The 12861-nt window shown below is 47.0% G+C and overlaps 1 long non-coding RNA gene across 1 annotated transcript; it reads left to right on the top strand.

Moving 5' to 3' along the window:
• The first annotated feature begins 232 nt into the window (after positions 1-232).
• LOC138581088 (uncharacterized) lies at positions 233-2322 on the top strand. The gene is made up of 3 exons (XR_011304425.1): positions 233-1427; positions 1521-1631; positions 2112-2322. It is a non-coding gene; the product is annotated as an uncharacterized lncRNA (long non-coding RNA).
• Positions 2323-12861: the final 10539 nt, after the last annotated feature.

The raw sequence follows: 12861 nt of genomic DNA, 5'->3' as shown, positions 1-12861 counted from the left end.
AGCGCCGAGCACAGATTTGGCGCAACATTAGCCAAAGGGTAACTGCAGTGGGGCCCGTGCCACGGGATGGCGAAGATTGTCGCAAGCGCCTCGACGACTTGCGTGTGAGAGTCTGCGGCATACTGTCACATCACAGGAGTGCAAGCAGGGGCACTGGAGGAGGGCCACCACCACCCCCACCCGAACTCACACCCTGGGAGGAGAAGATGAGTGCCCTGATTGACAACTTGTACTGAGTACCATAAAGAAGGGTACCTTTCCCTGCTTGAACTGTACGAACTGTAACAATGTTATAAAAGGTGAAACGATATCTCACCCACAAACTGGGAAGAAATTCAAAATCAGAGACTTTTCCACCTGCCTCTCCGCAGGTGTCATCTACTCATTGAAATGTCCCTGTGGTAAATTATACATAGGACAAACCACAAGACCCGTCAAAGAAAGATGGTCAGAACACAAATCCACCATCAGATGTAAGAATCTCAGATCCCCAGTGGCAAGGCACTTCATCGAATTCCAACATACGATTGCACAAATTAAATTTCAAGTCATAGAAATTGTCAAACGTCCACACAGAGGTGGCAATTACCAATCCCTGTTGTCACAGCGAGAGAAGTACTGGATCCACACACTTGACACTTTGCAACCTAAGGGTCTGAATGATGAATTCTCTTTGAGTTGCTTTCTATAGTGAATTGTGAAACTCACATGTTACATCGCCAACTACTATACACAAGTGTCAGTATCCCGGACCTTAAAAAAAATTTTTTTCTTTGTCATTACAAGTGTTGTGACTTTGATGTTTTCTTCAAGGGAACTGTATTTTCCTATGTTTGACTTGCCTATATTCACTTAAATGTTTGCACCTGTTCACGAATGACCAATTGAACCATCTCTCCATTCGTTCGAACCTTGTATGAGTAATAGGCTACATCGCAATCTTTTATCCCCTTGCCATTGAATTATACTTGTCTCACTATATAATGAGTAGCCTCATGACTCTACATGATTTGTTTTGGACTATTAAGAGTAAACTGCATGTACCATTTGTGCTATCTATCATGACTGTAACGATTATTGTACTATTCACAAATTTCTGTTCCATTAGAACCAAAATTATAAAATGCGTTGCGATGGTGAACACCAGAATTCTTATGTTTCATTATGGAACATATTAACTCTACTTTTCTTATTTATCCTGATCTCTGGTCAGTCCCTATGAGTACGCTTGCACTATGCGCCATTGCATGATGGCCTCCATATTCCTCACTCACCGGCTTCTATGCCCTTTTCTATGTTTATTATTTAGTTTCCTTTCTACGTCTGACGGCGTGTCCCCAGCACAGCTCGTTCCCTAGGTTACGACCGCGCGGAGCCACTGCCTGCCGGTTTCAGTTTCCACTAACAGTGTTCCCCGCACTGTACAGGTAAGCTACCGCTACTTGGGTCCCTTTGCCCGGTTGGGAGACCCCAGGTTTATTTTTCTCCAGTATAACAGAAATGTATATGTCCCCACTTAGGTGCCAGCAGTACGTGTCTCTTTGCAGATGCCCTGCATCGTATAATTGTTTCGAATACTTGTTGACCACACGGATGCCCCTGTTGCCTTGGCTACTCGTCCCGCAACTCGAGTGAGTGCATTCTTTAAAACCAATTCCGGTTTATTTTAAGTATTATTTATTTTATTCAGTAGCGCTCTTTTGGAGTTATTCTTTCTCCGTCCACAGGAGGGGTATGGTTTTTTCTTAAACACGCTCCCCATATTGACTCAGCTTTTTCACTATTCAAGGGTGGTCCTTGCTATTTAGAACCCACTACCGCTTTTGGCTTATCTCGATCTGTCTGACTCTTCATCACGCCATTTTCTAGATCCCACCATGTAGGTGGATCTCACACAATACATCTCCTTTGTTATGTGTTTAGCTATTAGTATAGAGTGTTTCTCTTTGATCTGTTAGTTCACTCTTTTCACCATACTAGATCTCCAGTATTCTGCTCTTCACCATCTCGCTAGCATCCCGAGTTATGTACAGCTTGTCAGTCAGTCCTTGACTGTTATGGAAATAAAATAAAAGATTTTACTTTTTGTCTCCTTGAAATGTTGTCAACAGTTCAATTGGGCCCTTATGAAGAAGAGGTTACCCTCGAAACGCGTCGGCCACTCCACAATTGGACAGCATCACCTCTCCATCATTTATTGCTTCTTCGCAATTTGTTTTAATATGTTAAACGTCACGAATTACTTTGTACAACAGAATGTGCCTTTTGGCAAATTTTGTTTTCCTCTTTGCCAAATAAATTGTTATATGCTCAACTAACAAACTGCTGTTATATATCTATATCCATATATTTGAAGGCCCTATGTGGCATCAGTAAACAGTGTGCAGGGGACGGGAGGGCCCCACTTTTTGGGTCCTCTTCTATTTTCTCTTTTCTGATTTAGGCTTTGTGCCAAGGCCTTTTTTCCTCCCCCGCACCTTTAAATTCTTAAACCAGCTCTTCTGTACATATAATGATGATTTGAATTTCTATATCAATTGTTACCAGGTGTGCACCACTGTCAGCATTTCTGATTGACATTGGCACCATCGAGGGAATTGGTGGAACGGAGGCAGGCACTGGTATAGATCCGACTGCAGGTCAGTCCCACCTCAAATGCATGCAACTGAAAGTACCACACATGAAGACCCTGAGTGAATGAATGTGAAGAAATGCGTGTGAGGCACTGCAGACACCCATAAGTGACCCTTTGATCCATTGAACTGTAGTGCTGCCTAGACTACCCTGCACGTGCAGTGCATCAATAGAAGGGGCAGGGGACAGACATCCATAGCCATGGGACAGCTACGTAGAGTGTGAGTGTGCAAGAATACACCCCCAGGACCTTGAGTGCAGTGCACCCAAACCCTGCATGTGATCTTGTCACACAAACATTCACATGCAGTGTACCTCCACACTCACACATCACACCAATCACCACATGGTGACTGAACAAAATGCAAGTTGAATGCATAATTGATACTGTCTACAATCCCACTTGATGGCATGAACTGCTTGATACTTATGTAGGTTGCCTTGAACTCAATCCACACCCTATGTACCCCACAGGCACACGGCAAACCTCACAGGATGAAGATGGTGGGGAGGAGGCCACACCATCACGGCGCCCGAGGCAGCGTGCCTCTCTGGCTGCAGCACGCACATGTCCGCAGGGAGTCCACGGCCAGCTCACCCCAAGCCACCAGGTATACCCCCGATGCAGAGGGAGTCACCTGTGGATCGGAGCCTGACGTGGGAGTGACACCTCCACGTGCGCATCAGGCAGGATGTCTGCTTTCACCCGGAAGCAGTGATGCTGAAGGGATGGGCACACCACGGGGGACCCCAGGGCCAGGCACACAGGTATCACAAATCACAGCCAGACGAAGACACACCATCATATGGCAGCCCTGAAGACCGGCACTCAGAGCCCGGCAGCCCAATCCCAGCCGGCAACATGTCCCCAGCCAGCCCGCCCAACAGTGCACAAGTGGCAGGCCGGTACCTGCCACACCAGGGGTACCCTTTATCATGGGGCAGTAGTGATGGGACCACTGGACGTGATCGAGGTCAAACAGGCCAAAGTTGACTCCATAGCCAAAGGGCACAGCCGGGACATCAAGGCCATCAGTGCATCCATACGCCATGGATGCAAGTACATTGTGCAAGACAATGCGCTCACACGCAGAGTGGTGGAGCAATGCACCTCAGCCCTGACAGGGTTTGGTCAAAGGGTGAGGGAGTTGTGCGAGGCAGTATCAGCACTTGTTGAGCAGACAAGGGAGGGGAACAACCTTCTCCGTCAGCACATGCAAGCAACCGGGTCAGTCCCATCAACCTCCACTACGCCCACGGAGGGATCCCTTGAGCCGTCTCCTATGCGCCGTTCAATGAGCCACCTGAGGTCACACACACCAGAGGGGCCTGGACATGGGAAGTGCCCACGACCATCGTAGTTGGACATGGCATCGTTGTGGGTGCCCTGAAAACAAACATGCACCTACCTGCACTGTTGTGGGGAGTTCACTGGGGGAGGGGGGATTGTGTGCTGGGTGTTCACTGGGGGGAGGGGGATTGTATGCTGGGTGTTCACTGGGGGGAGGGGGGATTGTGTGCTGGGTGTTCACTGGGGGAGGAGGGATTGTGTGCTGGGTGTTCACTGGGGTGAGGGGGGATTGTTAAACTGAGAATAAATCACGTTTCAAAATTCACAAAGCATGGACAGTAGTGATTGTGATTAAGTGCTCTTTAATGTTGAAGTAACATGTGCAAAATGTAGCCGTCACCCGTATAAAATAAACATCAATCAAGCCCTGTCTGGCCAACCTCCCCTCCCTCAGCCCAACCCTTTGTGCATGTTCAACACCTTCAGGCACGTCATCACCTTCACTCCCATCCTCAGGTGGCTGCACATGAGCATCAGGGGGCAGTGGCACATTCCTGCGACAGCAGATGTGCAGCATGGCACATGTCAGTACAATTTTTCCAACTTTTTCAGGTGCATACATCAATGTCCCTCCCGTACGGTCTAGGCACCGGAAGCGTGCCTTCAGCAGTCCAAATGCCCTCTCCAAGCAGATCTGTGTACTACCATGGGCAATGTTGTATGCCCGCTCTGCTGCAGTGTGTGGATGACGCACAGGGGTCATGAGCCATGTGTACTGGGGATATCCAGAATCACCTGCAGGGGAGAGAAAGCAGGTTTGGGGACAAGGTAAGTTCAGTGGGTGTACAGGGCTCAGTCATCAGTGTCATTTTGCCATACTTGTCATTTGGTCACTAACATTGTGGAGTGTGCTGTGCTACGAGCAGCATTGATTCAATGAGGTACTCACAACTTGGTACGCCTCTGTTTCAGAATGTAACAGTACTCATTCCCTTGTGACTGGGGAAGGGGACCCTTCCATCTGCTTGTGCATACGAGAAGTGGCTACCTCATGTGTCATTGCCATTCCCTTTGGCTGCTGTTGCATTTGCTGGTTGTCACTATTGTGTACTGTTCTCCAGGCATTTCATTGGCCATTCAGGGGACTGAGTTTTTTGGATGTACATTGGCATTAATCAGACTACTTATGTGTGGTGCTTTTGTGGATGTGCCGACTTTTGTGTTACATTTGCATGACTGCCGGCTGGGCAGGGTGGGATGTCTGTACTGTGTCAGTGTGGGAAGCCATAGTGCTACTCACACAGGAGGCTTTGTGGTGGTAGGCCTTCCATATGTCACTGTGCTGCCACATGTCTTTTACATCCTGAATCGATGTCTTCTTCTGTGTTGGACAGGTCCAAGGTTTCTCGTGCAAGGTGCTCGAATGGAAATGCTGCACTGATGGTGCTGCCTATTGACAATCAGGGATTTCATTGTGTGTGACCAGCCCCATCATATGTGGATTAAAATGCATTACGGTATATATTTGTACTCACCCAGCAGCCATGTGTTTTGCCCTCAGTGCCTTTCCATGTACGCTGGCAGGGTACTATTGCGCAGGACCATGGAGTCGTGGGTGGATCCTGGGTAGCGGTCACAGCAGTGGCTGAAGGTGAGGTCAGGGCCACATATCATCTGCACATTCAGGGAATGGTAATTTTTTCTGGTTTCTGTAGGCTGCCTCATGTGCCTGGGGTGGTACAAGTGCTACATGTGTGCAGTCCAGGGCTGCTATTACATTCGGGACTTGGGCAATGGCATGGAATTGACCCTTCAGCTGGTTCACCTGTGCCTGTGTGGCTGGCAATGCGATGTGCTCATTCACACGATTCAACAGTGCATCCAGCACCTGTCCCAGCATGGCACTGAATGTGGACTGGGCCATGCCATGCATTATGGCAACGGTGTGTTGGTAGCTGCCAGTCCCGAGGAATTGTAGCATGGACACGAGCTTCACAAGCGGAGGTACTGCTGTGCTGATGGCTATACGGCTGCCGATGTCAGCCTGGATTGTGTCCAGCAACTGGGTGATGGTTGCCCTGTCCAGCCGATATTCGGTCACCAACTGGCCATCAGTCAGGGCCCAGGGTGTTGGCCTGACCCTGGGGATGGCTGGCTGCCTTGCTGGTGCTGCTCTCCTCCACCTTCTCCTCATCCCCACCACCCCCTGCACTCCCAGGGCCCTGGCCTGGTTGGCTGGCCTCTGTAGCTCCAGGCGCAGCAGGTAGAAGTCCAAATCAAGGCTCCCAGCTCCAAATGGCAGCATGGTGTTTGGAAGTGTGTGTTGTGCATGGGTGGGTCCTTTGTAGGCCTCTGATTTGCATTGGTTTCACCTGGGCCCTTATTGCTGTCTCCTCCCTGCTCCTACTGGTGGAATGGCGTTGTGGAGGGTGTGTTGTGCATGGGTGGGTCCTTTGTAGGCCTCTGATTTGCATTGGTTTCACCTGAGCCCTTATTGCTGTCTCCTCCCTGTCCTGCTCCTGTTGGTGGAATGGTGTTGGGGAGGGTGTGTTGTGCATGGGTGGGTCCTTTGTAGGCCTCTGATTTGCATTGGTTTCACCTGGGCCCTTATTGCTGTGGCCTGTGTTCTTTTACCTACAGCATTTTGCTGGGGGTATTTTCGGCGGATTGTCCACCGCTTTTCTGGCGCTAATTGCACCTACGCCAGATTCGTGATTGCTATGTTTTAGGGCGAATGGTTACTTTGCGCTTTTACAGCCGACGCTTGTACAGCCGGCTGTACTTGCGCTGGCTGTAATGGCGCCGGTGGTATTTGGACTCGTGATACGACGGACCCTTAAAATCGGCACTGATAGCGTTACCGCCTATTTTAAGGGTTACCGCCCAACTCGTGATGAGGCCCTATATCTAAGCTTTGGAGATTTCTTGAATTCATCAACTTCAACCAGAGAGTACCTCTGTGTTCCGTTGAAGTGGGTCTTGTTTTCAATTTGTGAAGATTGCAGGTGGCATTTAGATCTCCACATACTAAGATATGCAGAACTTGATGGATGGCCAAGATCTCACCAATAGCGGTCTTGATTTCTGTCAAGAATCTTGAAGCATCAACGGTGGCGGCGTTCCAATATGTATTCGGGACAGCTATCGGAGTAGGTCACAAGGCGTTGTCCAGATCTTCTTTATGATTCCATGTTAAGAGCACTGCCAACAATTGTTGGTTGGATACCAAGACTTTGTCCATAGTAAGCCCCCGGCCAATACGACAGGCCGTAAATAGATCATATGAAGGTCGGCCCATGGAACTCTTTTTTGCAGGCGCCAGGGTTACTACATATCCATCAAGGATAGGCTCTTTCGTGAGCTAAGTTTCTTGAAAACACAAGATGTCATAGTGTCCAAGATTCACGTCTCCAGACGTAGTCAAATGGAGAAATCCTCTTGTGTTCCATGAACAAAATCTTAGGTCATAGTTATCGCTGTCTTTTGTGCACGACTCTGACAGGGCATTTTCATTTGACTTGAATTGCTATTTATTTCGCTTGGCTGTTAAAGCTTTAGGGAGCCATGCCCATAGGTCAAACGCAGCGGGGTTACTTGAACTCGTTATCGGCGAGGTCGTTGGGATTTGTACATCTTGCCTGATTATTTATTTCATTTCTGGGTAAGTTTTTTTCCCTTGTTGTTAATTTGAGGGTTATTCTCTTGAGTTGACATGACATCGTTCTGATTTTGCTTATTTGTGCCCTGGGTTTCAGCTGGGAGTCGTAAAGATCTCGGTCTTGGCTGTCGACTGAAGGTTTAGAGAAGTTAGGTTCTTTTGGGCCTGATTGGTGGTATTCTTCATTGTGGCACGCTGACTTTTGCCCATTGCGCCTCTTTTCTTGGTGTCTGTCTTCAATGTATTCTGAGTGGTTTACCTCACTGCTACGATCCGTTGAAGTTTGCACCTGACTCCCTGAACTAAGCCCCTTTTGTCTCATTTCAGTAAGATCATAACCTAATCTTAGAAGTTCTTTTGCCTCTCGCCTCAAGAGGTCCTTGGCGTCAATGATGATATATGTAGATAGCGTATGGCTCTACCGTGTCTGTGGCTCGGGTCCACTATTTTTAAATCCTCTGTTTTTATCCATCGTAATTTCGTTACATGATGAAATAAAGTCAACACAGATCTTCTGTTAAGGATTACATCGTCGTGATTACGCTGTATTTGCTCTAATTTAAAGAGCCACTTCGACTTAGATTTTGGTGTTTCCACCTTTCGATAATTTTCTGTCTAAGATCGATAGGGGATTTCTGTGGACCCCTTTTTCTGCTGATAGTTGTCTGTTCACAATTTCGTGGTCTCTTTTTTACGTGATGTTGTTGGATGAGGAGTTGTTGGTTCGCTTTTAGGTACATACTTGAGCTCTCCAACAAACCTTATCTGATATTGATGAGGTATACACCTCATCTACTAATCTCTGTGCTTTTGTTTCCATGTTCCGTGTCAGAGAGTCCGTTTTCCTCTGGTTTCTTATCTGTGATGTTTTTTATGGTGTTCTTCTAGCGTGTAAAAGAGCACATTTTGGTCTTCACTTTTCGCATTTGTGTTGGAAGGTGAGACTGATGGTAGAGGTGAAATTTACTTTTCTCGCTAGCACATGTAGTTTTTCTCCTAATGGGGTTGGCGAAGGTTCATCCTTGAGATGTCGGCTAGTGTTCATTAGAGTCTCGTTTTCCATAATGTTGTCAACTGTTTTTGGTGAAGATAGGGCACGCGGGTGTGAGAAGACATTTTTATCGCTTTTGTTGGCAAGTTCAGGGTTCTCCGGAGATTGATGGATCACTAAAATTCTTTTAGACACTGCGTCCTCTAAGATGACATTAGAGGAAGCAACCAGAGTCGTTGTCTTTGTGTTTATCATTGAGACCATATTGTTGTTTCTGTCTCTTTTTTGCCCTAGGTTTTTAAAAATCATGAAAGGTTGTTCTGAACTTCGTGGTATGGTGGCATTTGTGGCTCGTGTCTGGGCAGAATTATTCACAATGAGCAGCACTTCTTTGCCTTGTCTAGCCTCACTGGGAGTTGAAGCTGTTGTTGTTGCTACTTGAGGTTCCATTTGTCTTTGGGTTTTAGAAAGGTGATCAGATGTAGTTAGATCAATGACTGGCAGAGTTATTTCTGCCGCTTCCATATTGGATCTGCTCAAGCTATGCCTCACTGTCCGTGGGTCATTTTCTGTCTTCAAGATCTGAGATTGGGTTTTGGACTGACTATGAACCTGGGCAATTTGCGATCTTTCCTCTTACGCCGTAACATACCCTTCCAAGTACATCAATTTGGTGTGGATCATGGCCTGGATTGTGGTGTGATCCTTTAACGTATCATTCAAGGATTCATAGAGTTTAGTGAAGGGGGCCAGCACTACAGTAATGGCCGACATAATCGAAAAAATGTCAGGTTTTTTGGCGAACCACGCTGTGAAGTTGTATTGGGTGGTTCTCTGTGCCTTCCTGCTTCCTATGGGAGTCACTATAGATGGTAGACTTGCATTGTCATTAGTGATCTCTGAAGTATTTCTTTCAGGAAAATTCTGAACGATTATATCTCTCTGTTTGTGATGAGCTTTTAACTTGAGCACCACACACCGTGGGAAATAAGCAGCGCTCAGATACCTGAGGGTTTGTGGCGCTATATAAATGCACAAACAAACAAACAAACAAACTTGTTTAGGTTTGTTGAAATGATAGGTGAGTACAACAAACTTGCCTTTTGTGATTTTAAATCGCCTGGGCTAGTGGATTGTTCATGTGGTGGTGGAGTCACTGAGATTTTTGTTGGATGCTCTTTACTGGCATTTAGGTCTGCATTGTTCAGAGACTCTTGTGGGCACGTCTGTCTGAGGTCAAGTTGCTCTTGTGGTGGAATAGTTTCAGTTGTTAGTGTCGGCAGTAAAGAGTCCAACACTACCGGCTCGTGCTGCGGGAGTTGCTTCAAAGAATCAGGTATCTTTGTGATTCCAAAAGGCCACACTATTAAAGGAGGCAAGTCCGTTGTTTCGGACAGAGATTCAGTGGGTTTTTAACTTGATATTACAGTGTCCTCAAGCCTTCTTTGTTTTGAAAAGGGCTGGCACTCTAGTACTGCATCCAGGATCTCTGTATCAGTTAACTCAAGTCTGCGGGCTGTCCGCGGAATAGGGTGATTATTGAAAAAGTTTGTCAAAGGGTTTTGTGGCCCGCTTTTCTTCGTGCCACTTCCTTTCCGTATCGGTGGAGTTTCCATTCTGTTTAATTTTCTTTTGTTGAACATTTTTTTTTGTTTTAATGGATCTTAATTGCGGGCGTCAGGTTTCCTGGCTTCTTTTTGTTCCTTTCTGACGTTTATTCCCTTGTGCCACGCTGGCGGGGTATGTCTTTGGCGTTTCTTGGGATTGACTGCCGAGTTTGTTTTCATGTTTCTCGGCGGAGTTTCTTGCAAGTTAGGAAGTAAGGGATCATCAGATTCCATTGCACCTATGGGGCCCTCTTGTTGAGTCTGCAAGGGGGCCCTCTTGTTGAGTCTGCAAGGGGGCGGTTGCTGAGGAAGTTACCGAAGAGGTTCTTGAATTCTGGCCCATCGATTCCCCTCTTGGATCTTCGTGGACCAGGGTTTGCACTATAAGGCGCGTCACTGCTCTACCGCTCTCCACCTCTACCACTAAAGCCGTAGTCCCTCCTTCAATCACAGGAAGCACTCCGTCGGGGTCTCGAGCCCCGCCTCGTACTTCGTCCTCTGCGGCCGTCATGGCCAACACTTCCAACATACGGGATGAGACTGCCGAGCCACACCCGGGTGACAATGCCACCTCCGTCCCCCTTCCGGGAGTCGCAGGTAAGCGGTCCATATTGGGGGAGCTTGCAGAGCTCAGTTTATGTTGTTGTTTCTGGGCTGCTTTGCCTGCTAGCGGATCGAGCTGCGCTTTCACTGTGGGCGTTGGCGGGGCCTCAGTGTAGGCTCTTGTAGAGACAAATTGATTGTGAAGGAGGTCCGCACCTTCACTCCGGATCTCTGGCAGCACGTCTCTCTTCATCGGTTTTGTTTTTTCACATCTCGGAAAGTTTTCGGATATATTCCATGACTCCATTGTCACAGATCTGTCCGGGTCTGGATGAAGGCGCGTACTACGCAGCCAGCAATTCTCGTCCTTGCGGGCGAAGTTATTGGCAGAGCAGTCCTCGCAGCCTCGACAGTCATGACTGCAGGACTGCCACTTGCCATCCGCTCCTTGGACTGCTGCAAACTATGTGGCTGAATAGAAGCTCCTCATCCAGGTAGGAAAGGACAGGGAAGACAGACACAGCAGAATAGGGTTTCCTGTAGGACTGCCACTCGCCGTCATTCTGCGTCCGCTCCGCGGACTGCTGCACACTATGTGGCTGAATAGAAGCTCCTCTTCCAGGTAGGGAAGGACAGGGAAGACAGACACAGCAGAATAGCTTTAACTAACCAATTGCACGTTAAATTACATTTTAAAAAAGAAAATGGTATTTTAGCCTCACACCTTAGGGAACTCCACTTGGAAATTCATGAATATTCATGAATATTATATCCCAGGGTGTTCTTGGCACTGGCAACATTTGTAACATTCCTGCAGGATATTTACAGGCACTTTTATTTTGTGCACATATTCTGCACATCAGCTTTTACCACTGGTCACCAGAAACTACGCAAGGCAAATTCCAAGGTGTTTTGTTCCCCCTAATGCCCAGCTACCATGGAGTCCTGACACCACTACAAAACATGCATTTCCAATGGTTCCATTGGGATATAAAAGGCTGCATTCACATACCAATATCGTGAGTTATTGAAAGCTTTGGATCCTGCTTCGAGCAATCCCATATCTAAGTGCATAAGCAGCTAGTAAGGTAGCATTAAATCTGTCACTGGATGTTCCTATGACACATTTCTCTGGAGGCAGGCAGCCCTACTGCAGGGTCTTGTTTTATTCGGTCTGAGTATTTTAAAACCACTGACATCTAGAGAGGTCATCCACTTTACCAATGTTCTTCTCAGGATGACAGGTGACTATAAAATTGTAATCAACGAAGAACAAGGTCCATTGAAATTGTTGTGCTGTTTAGCTTGGCTGACTTCAGGAACTGGAGGTAAGTAAGTAATGCCTCCATTGCTAGAAGGTAGTCTTAGTGGCTAACAATTTGCAATAAACATGACATCATTGCCATCTGCAAGGGTTCATTTTCGTTAAAGGTAGGCAAATGGCTTTAATTGGCCGGTTTCGAGGTGGCATTGAGATAAGGCGCACCTAAGGCGTTACTGGACTCTGCCTCAAAAGAAGAAAGGAGATTCGGAATCTGGGCGACTCAAAATGGGCACAAACCTGAATTGTTCCTTTACCGCCTGGAAGGACATTTCTGCGTCGTCAGACCATACACCGTTATTCCTCATGCTCAGTGATGATGTAATGGGATAAACTAAGGCTGCAAAACTGGAATCAAAACATCTGTAAAAGTCTGCAAATCCTAGGAAACTATGAATTATCTTACAAAGTTGAGGTCTTGGCCGTTGAATAAATTGCTTGATCTTCTCGGGTTATGTCTTAATCCCTCGAGGGATGAAAAGTAAGCCTAAAAATCTACCTAGTGTGGAAATCATATTTTGGAACTTGGCATATAGATGAATCGTTCGCAGACAGGTGTGTCCATGTCTTACTTGTTGCATATGTTCTCCAAAGTCTTGTGGGGGAAAAAAGCATTGTATTTTTATAAACAAGTGCAGGTAGAGCTAGATGATCCCATCAGAATGCATTACTGAGGTACTGAAACGGCCTGGTGAATTGCATAGCCCAAAGGGGATCACCTGGCACTCGTAACCTCTGAATTATGCCCTAAAAGCAGTTTTCTCTCCAACAATTTGTCCCTACCCTTACTCATATCAGGTGATAAGCTCCTCTGGG

The sequence above is a fragment of the Ambystoma mexicanum genome, chromosome 1p (genome assembly GCF_040938575.1).
Source record: "Ambystoma mexicanum isolate Mex_15411 chromosome 1p, UKY_AmexF1_1, whole genome shotgun sequence".
Lineage (NCBI taxonomy): Eukaryota > Metazoa > Chordata > Amphibia > Caudata > Ambystomatidae > Ambystoma > Ambystoma mexicanum.
The sequence above is the reverse complement of the archived record's forward strand: the minus strand, read 5'-3'. Positions and strand labels throughout refer to the sequence as shown.